We start from the raw sequence: 10,593 nt of genomic DNA, 5'->3' as shown, positions 1-10,593 counted from the left end.
TGAAACTTTTTCAGAGGCTCCTGGGGCATATGGCATCTCCAGCGGTGGCCACTCTGCTCGGGTTGATGCATATGAGACTGCTTCAGCACTGGCTCCAAACTCAAGTCCCGAGATGGTCATGGCACCGTGGGACACATTGCGTGGCCAAAACACTGGTCTGTCACTGCCATTTCAGCCCTTGGACCGACCTCACATTTCTACTGGCAGGCATTCCCCTAGAGCAGGTCTCCAGGTGCGTTGTGGTTACGACAGACACCTCCAAAACGGGCTGGGGCACAGTATACAACGGGCACGCAGCTGCCGGCTCCTGGACTGGCCCGCGGCTGCGTTGGCACATCAACTGCCTCGAGTTGTTGGCAATTCTGCTCGCCCTGCGGAAGTTTCGGCCATTGATCCAGGGCAAGCATGTATCAGTTCAGACAGACAACATGGCAACAGTGGAATGCATCAACCGTCAAGGCGGTTTACGCTCCCGTTGTATGTCACAATGTGCCCGCCGTCTCCTCCTCTGGAGTCAGCAGCACCTCAAGTCGCTGCAAGCCACTCATGAGGCGACCTCAACACTGCAGCGGACGCGCTGTCACGGCAGGTTACCCTCAGGGGAGAGTGGAGACTCCACCCTCAGGTGGTCCAGCTGATTTGGAGTCGATTCGGGCAGGCACAGGTAGACCTGTTCGCTTCCCAAGAATCCTCCCACTACCCGCTCTGGTACGCCCTGAACGAGGCACCTCTCAGTATAGATGCGCTGGCACACAGCTGGCCCCCTGGACTACACAAATATGCATTTCCCCCAGTGAGCCTACTTGCACAGACCCTGTGCAAGGTCAGGGAGGTCGAAGAGCAGGTCATCCTGGTTGTACCCTACTAGCCTACCCAGATGTGGTATTCGGACCTCATGCTCCTCGCGACAGCACCCCCCTGGCGAATTCCCCTGAGGAAGGACCTTCTTTCTCAGGGGTGGGGCACCATCTGGCACCCACGACCAGACCTCTGGAATATCCATGTCTGGCTCCTGGACAGAATGCGGAAGACTTAAGTGGCCTACCACCCACAGTGGTGGACACGATCACTCAGGCTAGGGCCCCCTCTATGAGGCGCCTGTATGCCTTGAAGTGGCGTCTGTTCGCAAGTGGTGTTCTTCCCGACACAAAGACCCCCAGAGATGCGCAGTCGGATTGGTGCTTTCCTTCCTGCAGGAGAGGTTGGAAGGGCGGCTGTCTCCCTCCACCTTGATGGTGTATGCAGCCACTATAGTGGCACACCACGACACAGTGGACGGTAAGTCCTTAGGGAAGCATGACCTGATCATCAGGTTCCTGAGAGGCACCAGGAGGTTGAATCCCTTCAGACCGCGCCTCACTCCATCATGGGACCTCTTTGTAGATCTTCAGGGTCTACAGGGAGCCCCCTTTGAGCCCCTGCAGTCAGCTGAGCTTAAGGCACTCTCTTTGACTGCGCTCACTTCCATCAAGAGGGTAGGAGACCTGCAAGCGTTCTCTGTCAGCAAAATATGCCTGGAGTTCGGTCCAGGCTACTCTCATGTGATCCTGAGACCCCGACCGGGCTATGTGCCCAAGGTTCCCACGACCCCTTTTAGGGATCAGGTGGTGAACCTGCAAGCACTGCCCCAGGAGGAGGCGGATCCAGCCCTGATGTTGCTGTGTCCGGTGCGTGCTTTACACATTTATTTGGATCGCACACAGGGCTTTAGAGTCTCTGAGCAGCTCTTTGTCTGCTTTGGTGGACAGCGGAAAGGAAGCGCTGTCTCAAAGCAGAGGATTGCCCACTGGCTCATTGATGCCATAGCAATGGCATATCACGCTCAGGACATGCCGTCCCCGGCTTGACCAGTGACGCCTCTTTAACAGACATTTGCAGAGCAGCGAGCTGGGCAACACCCAACACCTTTGCGAGGTTCTACAATCTCCGGGTGGAACCGGTTTCGTCCCGTGTAGTGGCAGGCACAAGCAGATAAGTCCGGGACAGCTGGCCGGGTGTATCGCTTGCGCATAGTACCTTTCACCTCCCCTGAGCTGAAGACGTTTGCGGAGAAACTCACTGCCGGCTCAGTACATGTGCTAACTAAGCCCTGTACTGGGGTAGGAGCTCCGCATGTGTTGGTTCCCCATAGGTAACCTCATGCGACGTATATCTTGTGCTAATTTGTTTCCCTGTTGGTAAACTGCGTCTTCCTTGGGTAGAGGCCCCTCTGCCTCAGTCACCATGTTTGTAGAAACTCCTCCCCCATGGGGTAGGACCTACCATGACATACTTCCGACAAAGCTCGGCAAGACCATGTGACGTATTTCCACTCAAAATACCCCCCCCCCCCCCGGGCGGGGTGTGGTCTCCGCGGTGTCTTCCCCTTGGGAGTGCCACCCCGTCCGACGTAGACCTGGTGGCCCCAGTCGGTTAACAAATTTCACTCTTTTTTTGGGGAGAGAAAAAAGTGAGGATAAGAGGCCACGACTGGGCTAGCCTGTCTCTATCTTTTGGGCAGTCGACTTGTCCCCGAAGGGCCATTCGACACTCATAACAGCATTGGAGGAGGTTATGTATCAGCCTGGTGCACTGGCTACGAGGCACACAGTGGTCTGCCCATCACACACCGCCAGTTCACGTAACACAGTTCAGCCAGTTGTGGCATTTCTTATAGGGACCCCTAGTGTCACTACATCAACACAACGTTGAGTGAGTGACAGATAGGGAACGTCCTGGATGCTTGCATAACCTCCGTTCCCTGATGGAGGAAACGTGACATTGTTGGACTACCCGCTGAACTGGCCGGGAACTTGTCTCAGCTCCTCAGCACAAAACCTGAATGAGTGGTTGCATACCAGCTCCTTTTATACCCGTATGTTCGGGGGAGTGGTATGCAAATATGACTCGCCAATTTTCATTGGCCTTTTATCAAAGACCAGAGGTGTTTTGGGCTCCCAAGAGTGACCCCTAGTGTCACTACATCGACACAATATCTCATTCCCTCCATCAGGGAATGGAGGTTACGCAGGTAACCAGGACGTTTTATCAGATACTATGCAATCAGATACATAACAGTGGGAAAATTTTACCTGTTTTAATGATGTGGGCATTGTCTGTCCATGATGTTTTGAATTTGAGAAGAAGAATTGCTGCACTGATGAGTTCCGGATCTTCCATCAGCTCCCAAAAGCGCTTTTGTTGACCTTGCTGCAGAGCATGAATAAGAGGAAGACACACCTTGACTGAAGTCTCCATCTTCTTGAGCTTTGAATCAAGAAGGTATATGATAGGAAGCAGCCACCCCATCTGAGTGTTTGTTTCAGACTGAAGGATGTTCTAGGCCATGGCCACAGGCTTCATCACGCAGCAGTACTTGGAGAGAAAAGCAACTTCAGCAGGATTAAGCCTATAAAAGGATTTCTCACCTTATTAAATATTTTTCTTAGAATTTGTATTTTGACAAATTAAAATGTATATTATTTAAAACAATTATTTTATTTTGTCTAAAATGTATTTAATTAGAACAATGTAGAATAATGCAGAATAAAATCTGACTTACATTTTAATCTTGAATGCTACACATACATTCCGAAGGGATGCTTCTCTCTGCTCCTTAAGAATCTGTGTGATCCTCTCTGTAGCATTGTACACTGAATTCCATCTTGTGTGACTGGGCTGAATTAACTGCAGTTTACATTCTTCTTGTACAATTTCAGCATTGATTGCAGACCGGCTAGTTTTTTTGTGTAATGCCTGACATTTTGCAAATGTAAAACGAGAAAGCTTCTTAAACATGTCACTGCTGACCTCTGCTTTGGATGAATCCACGGTAGCCACTGAATTCAAGAGGTGACATGCACAACGCTGATGCCTGGGCAGGTGATACTCCAAGCCACTGTTGGTGTCAAAAATAGAATAGGTGTCCTGAACCTCAAATTCAGCATCTTCATCAATGTCCACTGTCATTGGCTCAGCATCCATCACTTCTTGCTGACTCTGTTCCGCATACACTCTAAATGCTTTAATAAAGTTTGATCCACTATCAGTAGTGGTTCTCACTATCTTTTCTCTGATGCCATATTCAGAATGGATGTCATCCAGAGTCCCTGCAAGCACATCAAAGGTATGTGAACCCTTCAGGCGTCTAAAGGCAATGGATGCAGACATTCTTTCCAGTGTAGTCTCATTGATCCAGTGTGCTGTAACAACAATATAACTCCGCTGTCGTGCTGTCCAACAATCAGTTGTGGTACCTATGTAGTTGACTTTGGCCATCTCAGCAGTCATGTTTTGCTTGAACTTCGCAGCTGCTTCCTGCATTCTCAGTTTCACATTCTCAGTTTCACAGTTGGTCTGGACATAACTGTACAGCTAGGTTGCATTGTATGGATTACATTTTTGAATGCTGGGAGTTCAACTATGGTAAAGGGCTGAAGGCTTTCACAGATGAACTCAACTAAAAGTCTGTCAGTTGTGGCCTAAGCTATTCATTTGCATGACATGTAGTAGTCTTTGATATTCAAAGACTTTGCAGCTGAACTGCCACACTGTCCTTCACCGCTCTTTCTTTTCAGTATGCATTCATTATATTCTTTTAATTTTGATGGATGTTTTCTCTGTTAAAAACAATAGATTTCAAATTTAACTGTCACATCACTCATCTATGATACTAAATGTAGGCTATTTGCTTGCATTGATTAAAAAAGGGAAGGGAGACATGATTTTTATATAACAGGTGCTTAAATTAGTAGTTTATAATAAAAAAATAGCTCATCCACTCACTCTTGATCTCTGTCAGCAAGAAACCCGGATAGAGCAATAGCAATCAGATAGAAGTCATTAGTGTGTGTGTGCGCACACGCATTTATGTGTACGTACATTACATATGTACATATTATCGTTATATTTCTGTAATGTCTGTAATGTAAAATAATCATGTGGTTGAAAAAGATGCTTGAGCTGCTGTTTCTGGGAACCAGATAGCGTCTCTCTCTCTCTCTCTCTCTCTCCCCGTGTGTGTCAGCAACTCGGTGTACATGCATTTTTCAAAATGTGGAAGCTGGTGATTTTGCGGTCTATTCCACACAATAAGACACAAATATCAGTGACGTTTGGCTGTTGGTGTCACGGATCCACCGGACTCCATCTCTCACACAACACTCTGCTCCCTCTCCCTCACTCCACACAGTGCTCACTCTCGCACCGAGAGTTGATCACACGCACCTGCACTTCAAGGATTGCATAAGAACCCCACTCTCACTCACAATCATTGTCTGTTCTCATTGTCAGTGTTTCCCCGGAGACTACGGACTCCCTAGTTTGTCTAGTCTTACCTGTACTTATATTCTTACCTGTTATTGTTCCCCTTGTCAGAGTTTAGTGTTAGTTCATCCTCCGTTTGGATTCTCCTATTTCGTTTGTGTTTCCTGTAAAGACCAAAGGACTTTGAGTTTTCCCTTCATCTGCATATTGTTATATTTCCCTGTTTGGAGTTTACTCACTTGCTGTTCATGTCATACCTGTGTCTGGATTGCCTCACCTGTTTGTTGCACCTCTTGTCCATTCCCTCTGTCAATAAACCCCGCGACTGAGTCCATCTCTCTGCCTATGTGAGTTTCTCCGTGACAGTTGGGCACTTATTTTTTTGTTTAAAAAAATAACAAAATGTTATTAATGAGAGAGTGCAACAAAAATCCATCTTCCAAACCATGTCTTTACCCAAATACACTTTGATAAACCTATAATAATTATTTATATTTTAGAGCTGTCAGGATGGATTTCACAGGAAATTGCATACATACGTCATTCGCCCATGTGTGATGAAGTCATATCCGTTCACAGAGAAAATAACCTCCGGCTACTATAGCGTGTATATGGTGTGGGAGTAGCGTGAAGCTGAAAGTTTCTTGTCACAACAAACGAGAAAAACTGACCATGGATCATTCAAAACGGTAAACCTCTGGGGAATAACCAGTTGTAAAAACAAAGAAACCCCAAAAAGAGCAGAGTCTACAAGCAAAAAGGGAAAGTGACGTCCATAATAAAACCTGAATAAACAAAGCTTGGCTTTTCAGAGGTGGCGACAACTCCGAGATCTGAAAGGATTTAAAAGCGACCCAGAGATGGCTTTTTTCTCACTCAACAGGTAAGATATTTTATTGATATGGTTTATGTATAGTTGTGTAATCACGTGCGCGCACGCACGCACACACACACACCTGTGTTTACAATTATACTGTAATCAGTGCAGAACTTTTCTCTTACTAGCACACGTGTATTTTTCTTTATAATGTCAATAATTTATATAAATAAATCCTTTAGTCCTAGGCTTGCCAAGGACATGTGAGTCTTGAAATTATGTTAACCACTGGTTGGTAACAATGACAATCTATTAAATATAGCCGCAAGCAGCAATCATCGGGGTCCAAGCACATGTGAAGAAATAACCAAAATAATCAGAATCAACAGAAATGATCCAGTGGATGCCAAATTATACAAAATGACTATATAAAAGCTGCTGAAAACTGATTGGTCAATAGCGGCCATGTTTTTCAAAATATGCGACTGTCCTCAGACCTTGATGACACCTTGGACAAATAAACTGCATGAAAACCGATCAGACCAACGGTTCTATAGTTAGAGCCATTTTTGTTTTTAACCATTATAGCGCCACCAAGAAGCAGAGGTGTGCAATATTTGTGTTTGTCTTCAGAATGACCTCATACATAAGTGTACCAATATCTCAATCTGTTCAAGAGTTATAACCATTTTAGTAAAAGTGGCCACATCCATTATGAATGTTTTGGCATACCGTTTGACGATAAATTTCAATTTTACAATTCCTTTGATAACTTTTCATTTTGGGACTCCAGAGAATATTTCTGCACTGGTTTGGTTCCAATCGGGCGAATGGCCTACGACTAGTTCGAACAAGTAATCTTTTAAAATAATCCCAAGTATTTATTGAACGTTTTGTTTCAAACCAATGGTGCTTAAGGCAAAGTTGTTTAGAATGAGGAGGTTTACAGCATAGTCTGAATAACGTGTTTCTTTTTTAAACACAGCGGTATATACAACAATTTACATGCATGTAAAACGCAATAGCGCCTCCAGGTGGCCAATTTTTTGTCAAATTTTGCACAGACCTCTTGGGCTAAGAGACAATAGCGCCTCCAGGTGGCCAATTTTTGTCAAATTTTGCACAGACCTCTTGGGTCAAGAGACAAATAGGCATACCAAATTTAGTTCTGATCGGCCTTATTTAACCCTATATAAAAGCTGCTGAAATATGATTGGTTGATGGCGGCCATGTTTTTAAAGATATGTGACTGTTCCCATAGATCTTGATGGCACCATGGACAAAGACAATGCATGCAAAATGTCAAGTCGATCGGAACAACGGTTCCATAGTTAGAGAATTTTATTTGAATTATTATTATAGCACCAACAAGAGGCAAAGGTGTGCAATATTTTTTGTGTGACCTCAGCATGAGCCCACACATATGTTTACCAAATTTGGTGATAATATCTCAAGCCGTTGAGAAGTTATAACTGTTTTAATAAAACGGACACGCCCACTACGAACGTTTTGGCATACCGTTTGATGATATATCAGAATTTCAAAATTCCTCTGATTACTTTCATATTGGAACTCTGCTGAATCATTCTGCACTGGTTTGGTTCCGATTGGGCAAATGGCCTAGGACCCCTAATTAGTTACTACCGCGGTCTATTTGGCCAGAATATCCTGCAGTTATAAAAATGTTACAACATTTGATCTTATCAGACTAGCAATCATATCTAATGTTAACGAACGTTTCCTAACTTTTGTAATGATAAATAACGATTTAAGTCAAAACAACAGCATAAGATATGACACTTATCTGCTCAGATGACATGTTTTCAGATATCCATCTTTTCCTTTCTTTTATTTATTTGTCCATTTGCTCTGATAAGATGTTCTGTGTCACATCATCCTCGAACCACATCATCCGCACAGAGGAGCAGAGCCGAAGAACAACCAAAACAATGTTCTTCTGCAAGAAGCATGCAGTTTTATTTTTTAACCACTAGAGGGCCAACATTTAGTGTAGTTTTAATTAACTGCCACAAATTAATATATGGAGCAGTTAACCTCACCTAATGCAGTGATACAAGCAGAGATAAGCTAACGCCAATTACAATGCAGTTCCATAAAATACAGTACACTGCTAACATTGCCTAAATCTCTCAGCATCCCAACAATAGTAATTGATCCTTTACTGGCAACTTTAAGAAGAAATCCAAAACTTAGCTCCATTTTTCTTTTAAATTAGAGGTAGAATTCTTGAATGCTGATATGTCAAATGGCTTTGGCTGGCAAAGGTGACATGACAAAATCATGCAATTTCCTTTCAGCGTCTTCATTGAAAAAAGCTCTTTCAAGTGCCGCCATGGATGTTGTTCATTTTGTCCTGCTTGAAACATCATCCACATTTCTCCCCATCTGCTCCATGATTAAAAGCAGTTGGTGGCTTGGTGCCAAATTTGATTTGACTGGAGTCACGAGACTGAGACTACTCTCTAGCCAATCACGTTGATGGATTAAAAAAATCAGGTCAGGGATGTAGCAAACACAAATGGAGAGGAAATAGCGCAGAAAAAATACAGTTACATCACTTAAAATGTACTCAATTAAAAGTATGCCATTTTTAAAATACTTAAAAAGTACAAAAACAAGAGTGTTTGTAATTCGTTACTTTACAACCCTGGTTATGGCTGAGTGCCTCCATTAGTAAGTGGCTTTGCTATAAAGTCTTAATGAGATAATAGCTGCACAATATCTTGCTCTTCTGAATATTTCACGTTTATGTGCCTCGCCCCTTTATATCCCCTGTCAGCAGCTGTGGTACATAATTAATGTGACACCTATTTAACTCGATTTAAACATTTAAAGGCATGTCTCCACACCCCACTTACGTTTGGAGGGGAATTTTGAGATATCAATAGCCTTGCAGCTGGCATATTGTAAAGTGCTCTCTCTTTGCAACAAACTAAAATGGAGTCATTGGATTATTCCATTTCCCACAGGCTTTAAGAGCTTCCTATTACGGGTGATGAAGTTCATTAGCTTTTACTTAGTAATACAGTTGTATACAAACTCCACACAGAAAGGGCAGTTGAGCCAGGACTCGAACCCGGGACCTTCTTGCTGTGAGGCTACAGTGCCACCCCCATTAAGATATTTTGAAAAAAAAAATATATATATATATATATATATATATATATATATATATATATATATATATATATATATATATATTTCTCCAGCATGTCCATAGAGGATTGTTGGTGTATACCAACAATCCTCTATGGACACGCTGGAGAAAGAATCGCCATTGGCTAGTAAATTTTAATTTTCACTCACCAGACTTTTGATGACATACAGTAATTTAGTTGCATAGCGTGAAATTTACTCACATATGCGAGTGATTTACTCGCAATGTAGAAGGCTGACCAATGAAGAATAATGTAGAATTTCAATCTAATCTAGTCTGGATTTAAGATTAATTAATCTTGATTTCTGCTCCATGAAGTCTTCAACAATCAGAAATTCCATCTGACAGCCATTCAGACTTTTTGCAGGGTGGAAGACAAATGTATGAGTGAGATTTCAATTTCCGCTAGCGTCTACCCCTGTGAGGCAGAGTGATTGGGAGCCCACAGTAAGTGGTGACCCTGCATTCATTTGCATTGTAAGACAAACAGGAAATGAGATAATAGTGATGTCAGATTATTTGTGTCAGAGCTCTGTTGAGGCAGAGTGAAAAGGATGAAAAATCGAGGGAAAAGGAAGGAAAGAAAGACAAGGAGAGCAAGGGGGGCAGCAGACGTTATTGCAGGCTTCATTGACTCCGTCAGTGTCTCCAGTCGCCTCATTCCTCTCCTAACTCCACCCCATCTGTTTAAAAGAAGGTGTTAAACTCTGTCTATCTTTGTGATAAGTGAAAATGTCATGGTTTTATTTGAAGAGCTCACAGAAAATCAAGGTTTGTAATATCCAGAGAAAGCAAATCATTAGCATTCCCATTCATTTCAAAGGCAGCTACTGGATTGGCATATGACCCCCGGAAACATCATTGCTCATGGTGCTCAGTTCAGCAGTTTTTTTTTGTTTGTTTTTTTTTGTGAGCCAATCACCTGAGCCATAAGCCATGTGACTAATCACTATGGAATCACAGGAAAATGACGTCAATGCTCATTAACTGACAGTACCACAAGAAATGTCCAAGCCCTTCACTAGTGGCTAACCTAAGGAATAAGACAAATGTTATTTACGAAGGTATTGAACTAATAAAATCAAGTATTCATGAGAACATTCAGACCTTTTTGATCAGAACTGCATTCCTGCTTGGCCACAGTCCCAAAAGTTATTTTTCTCTTATTAAACTTTTCATTTTTCATAGAGGTCTGGACAAATTCTTCTCTGGTTCTTTTCTGAGATGAAAAAGCATCTGGATGAGTGGGGACAGGTGGAATATGCTGTTTGTCAGGGGAGCTCAAGGACAAAGATGGACGTGCATTTTCTGGGTTCATTCTGAATTCACCACTGTTGATGCTTTGTATAAAAGG

Source organism: Myxocyprinus asiaticus, chromosome 23 (genome assembly GCF_019703515.2).
Source record: "Myxocyprinus asiaticus isolate MX2 ecotype Aquarium Trade chromosome 23, UBuf_Myxa_2, whole genome shotgun sequence".
NCBI lineage: Eukaryota > Metazoa > Chordata > Actinopteri > Cypriniformes > Catostomidae > Myxocyprinus > Myxocyprinus asiaticus.
The sequence above is the reverse complement of the archived record's forward strand: the minus strand, read 5'-3'. Positions refer to the sequence as shown.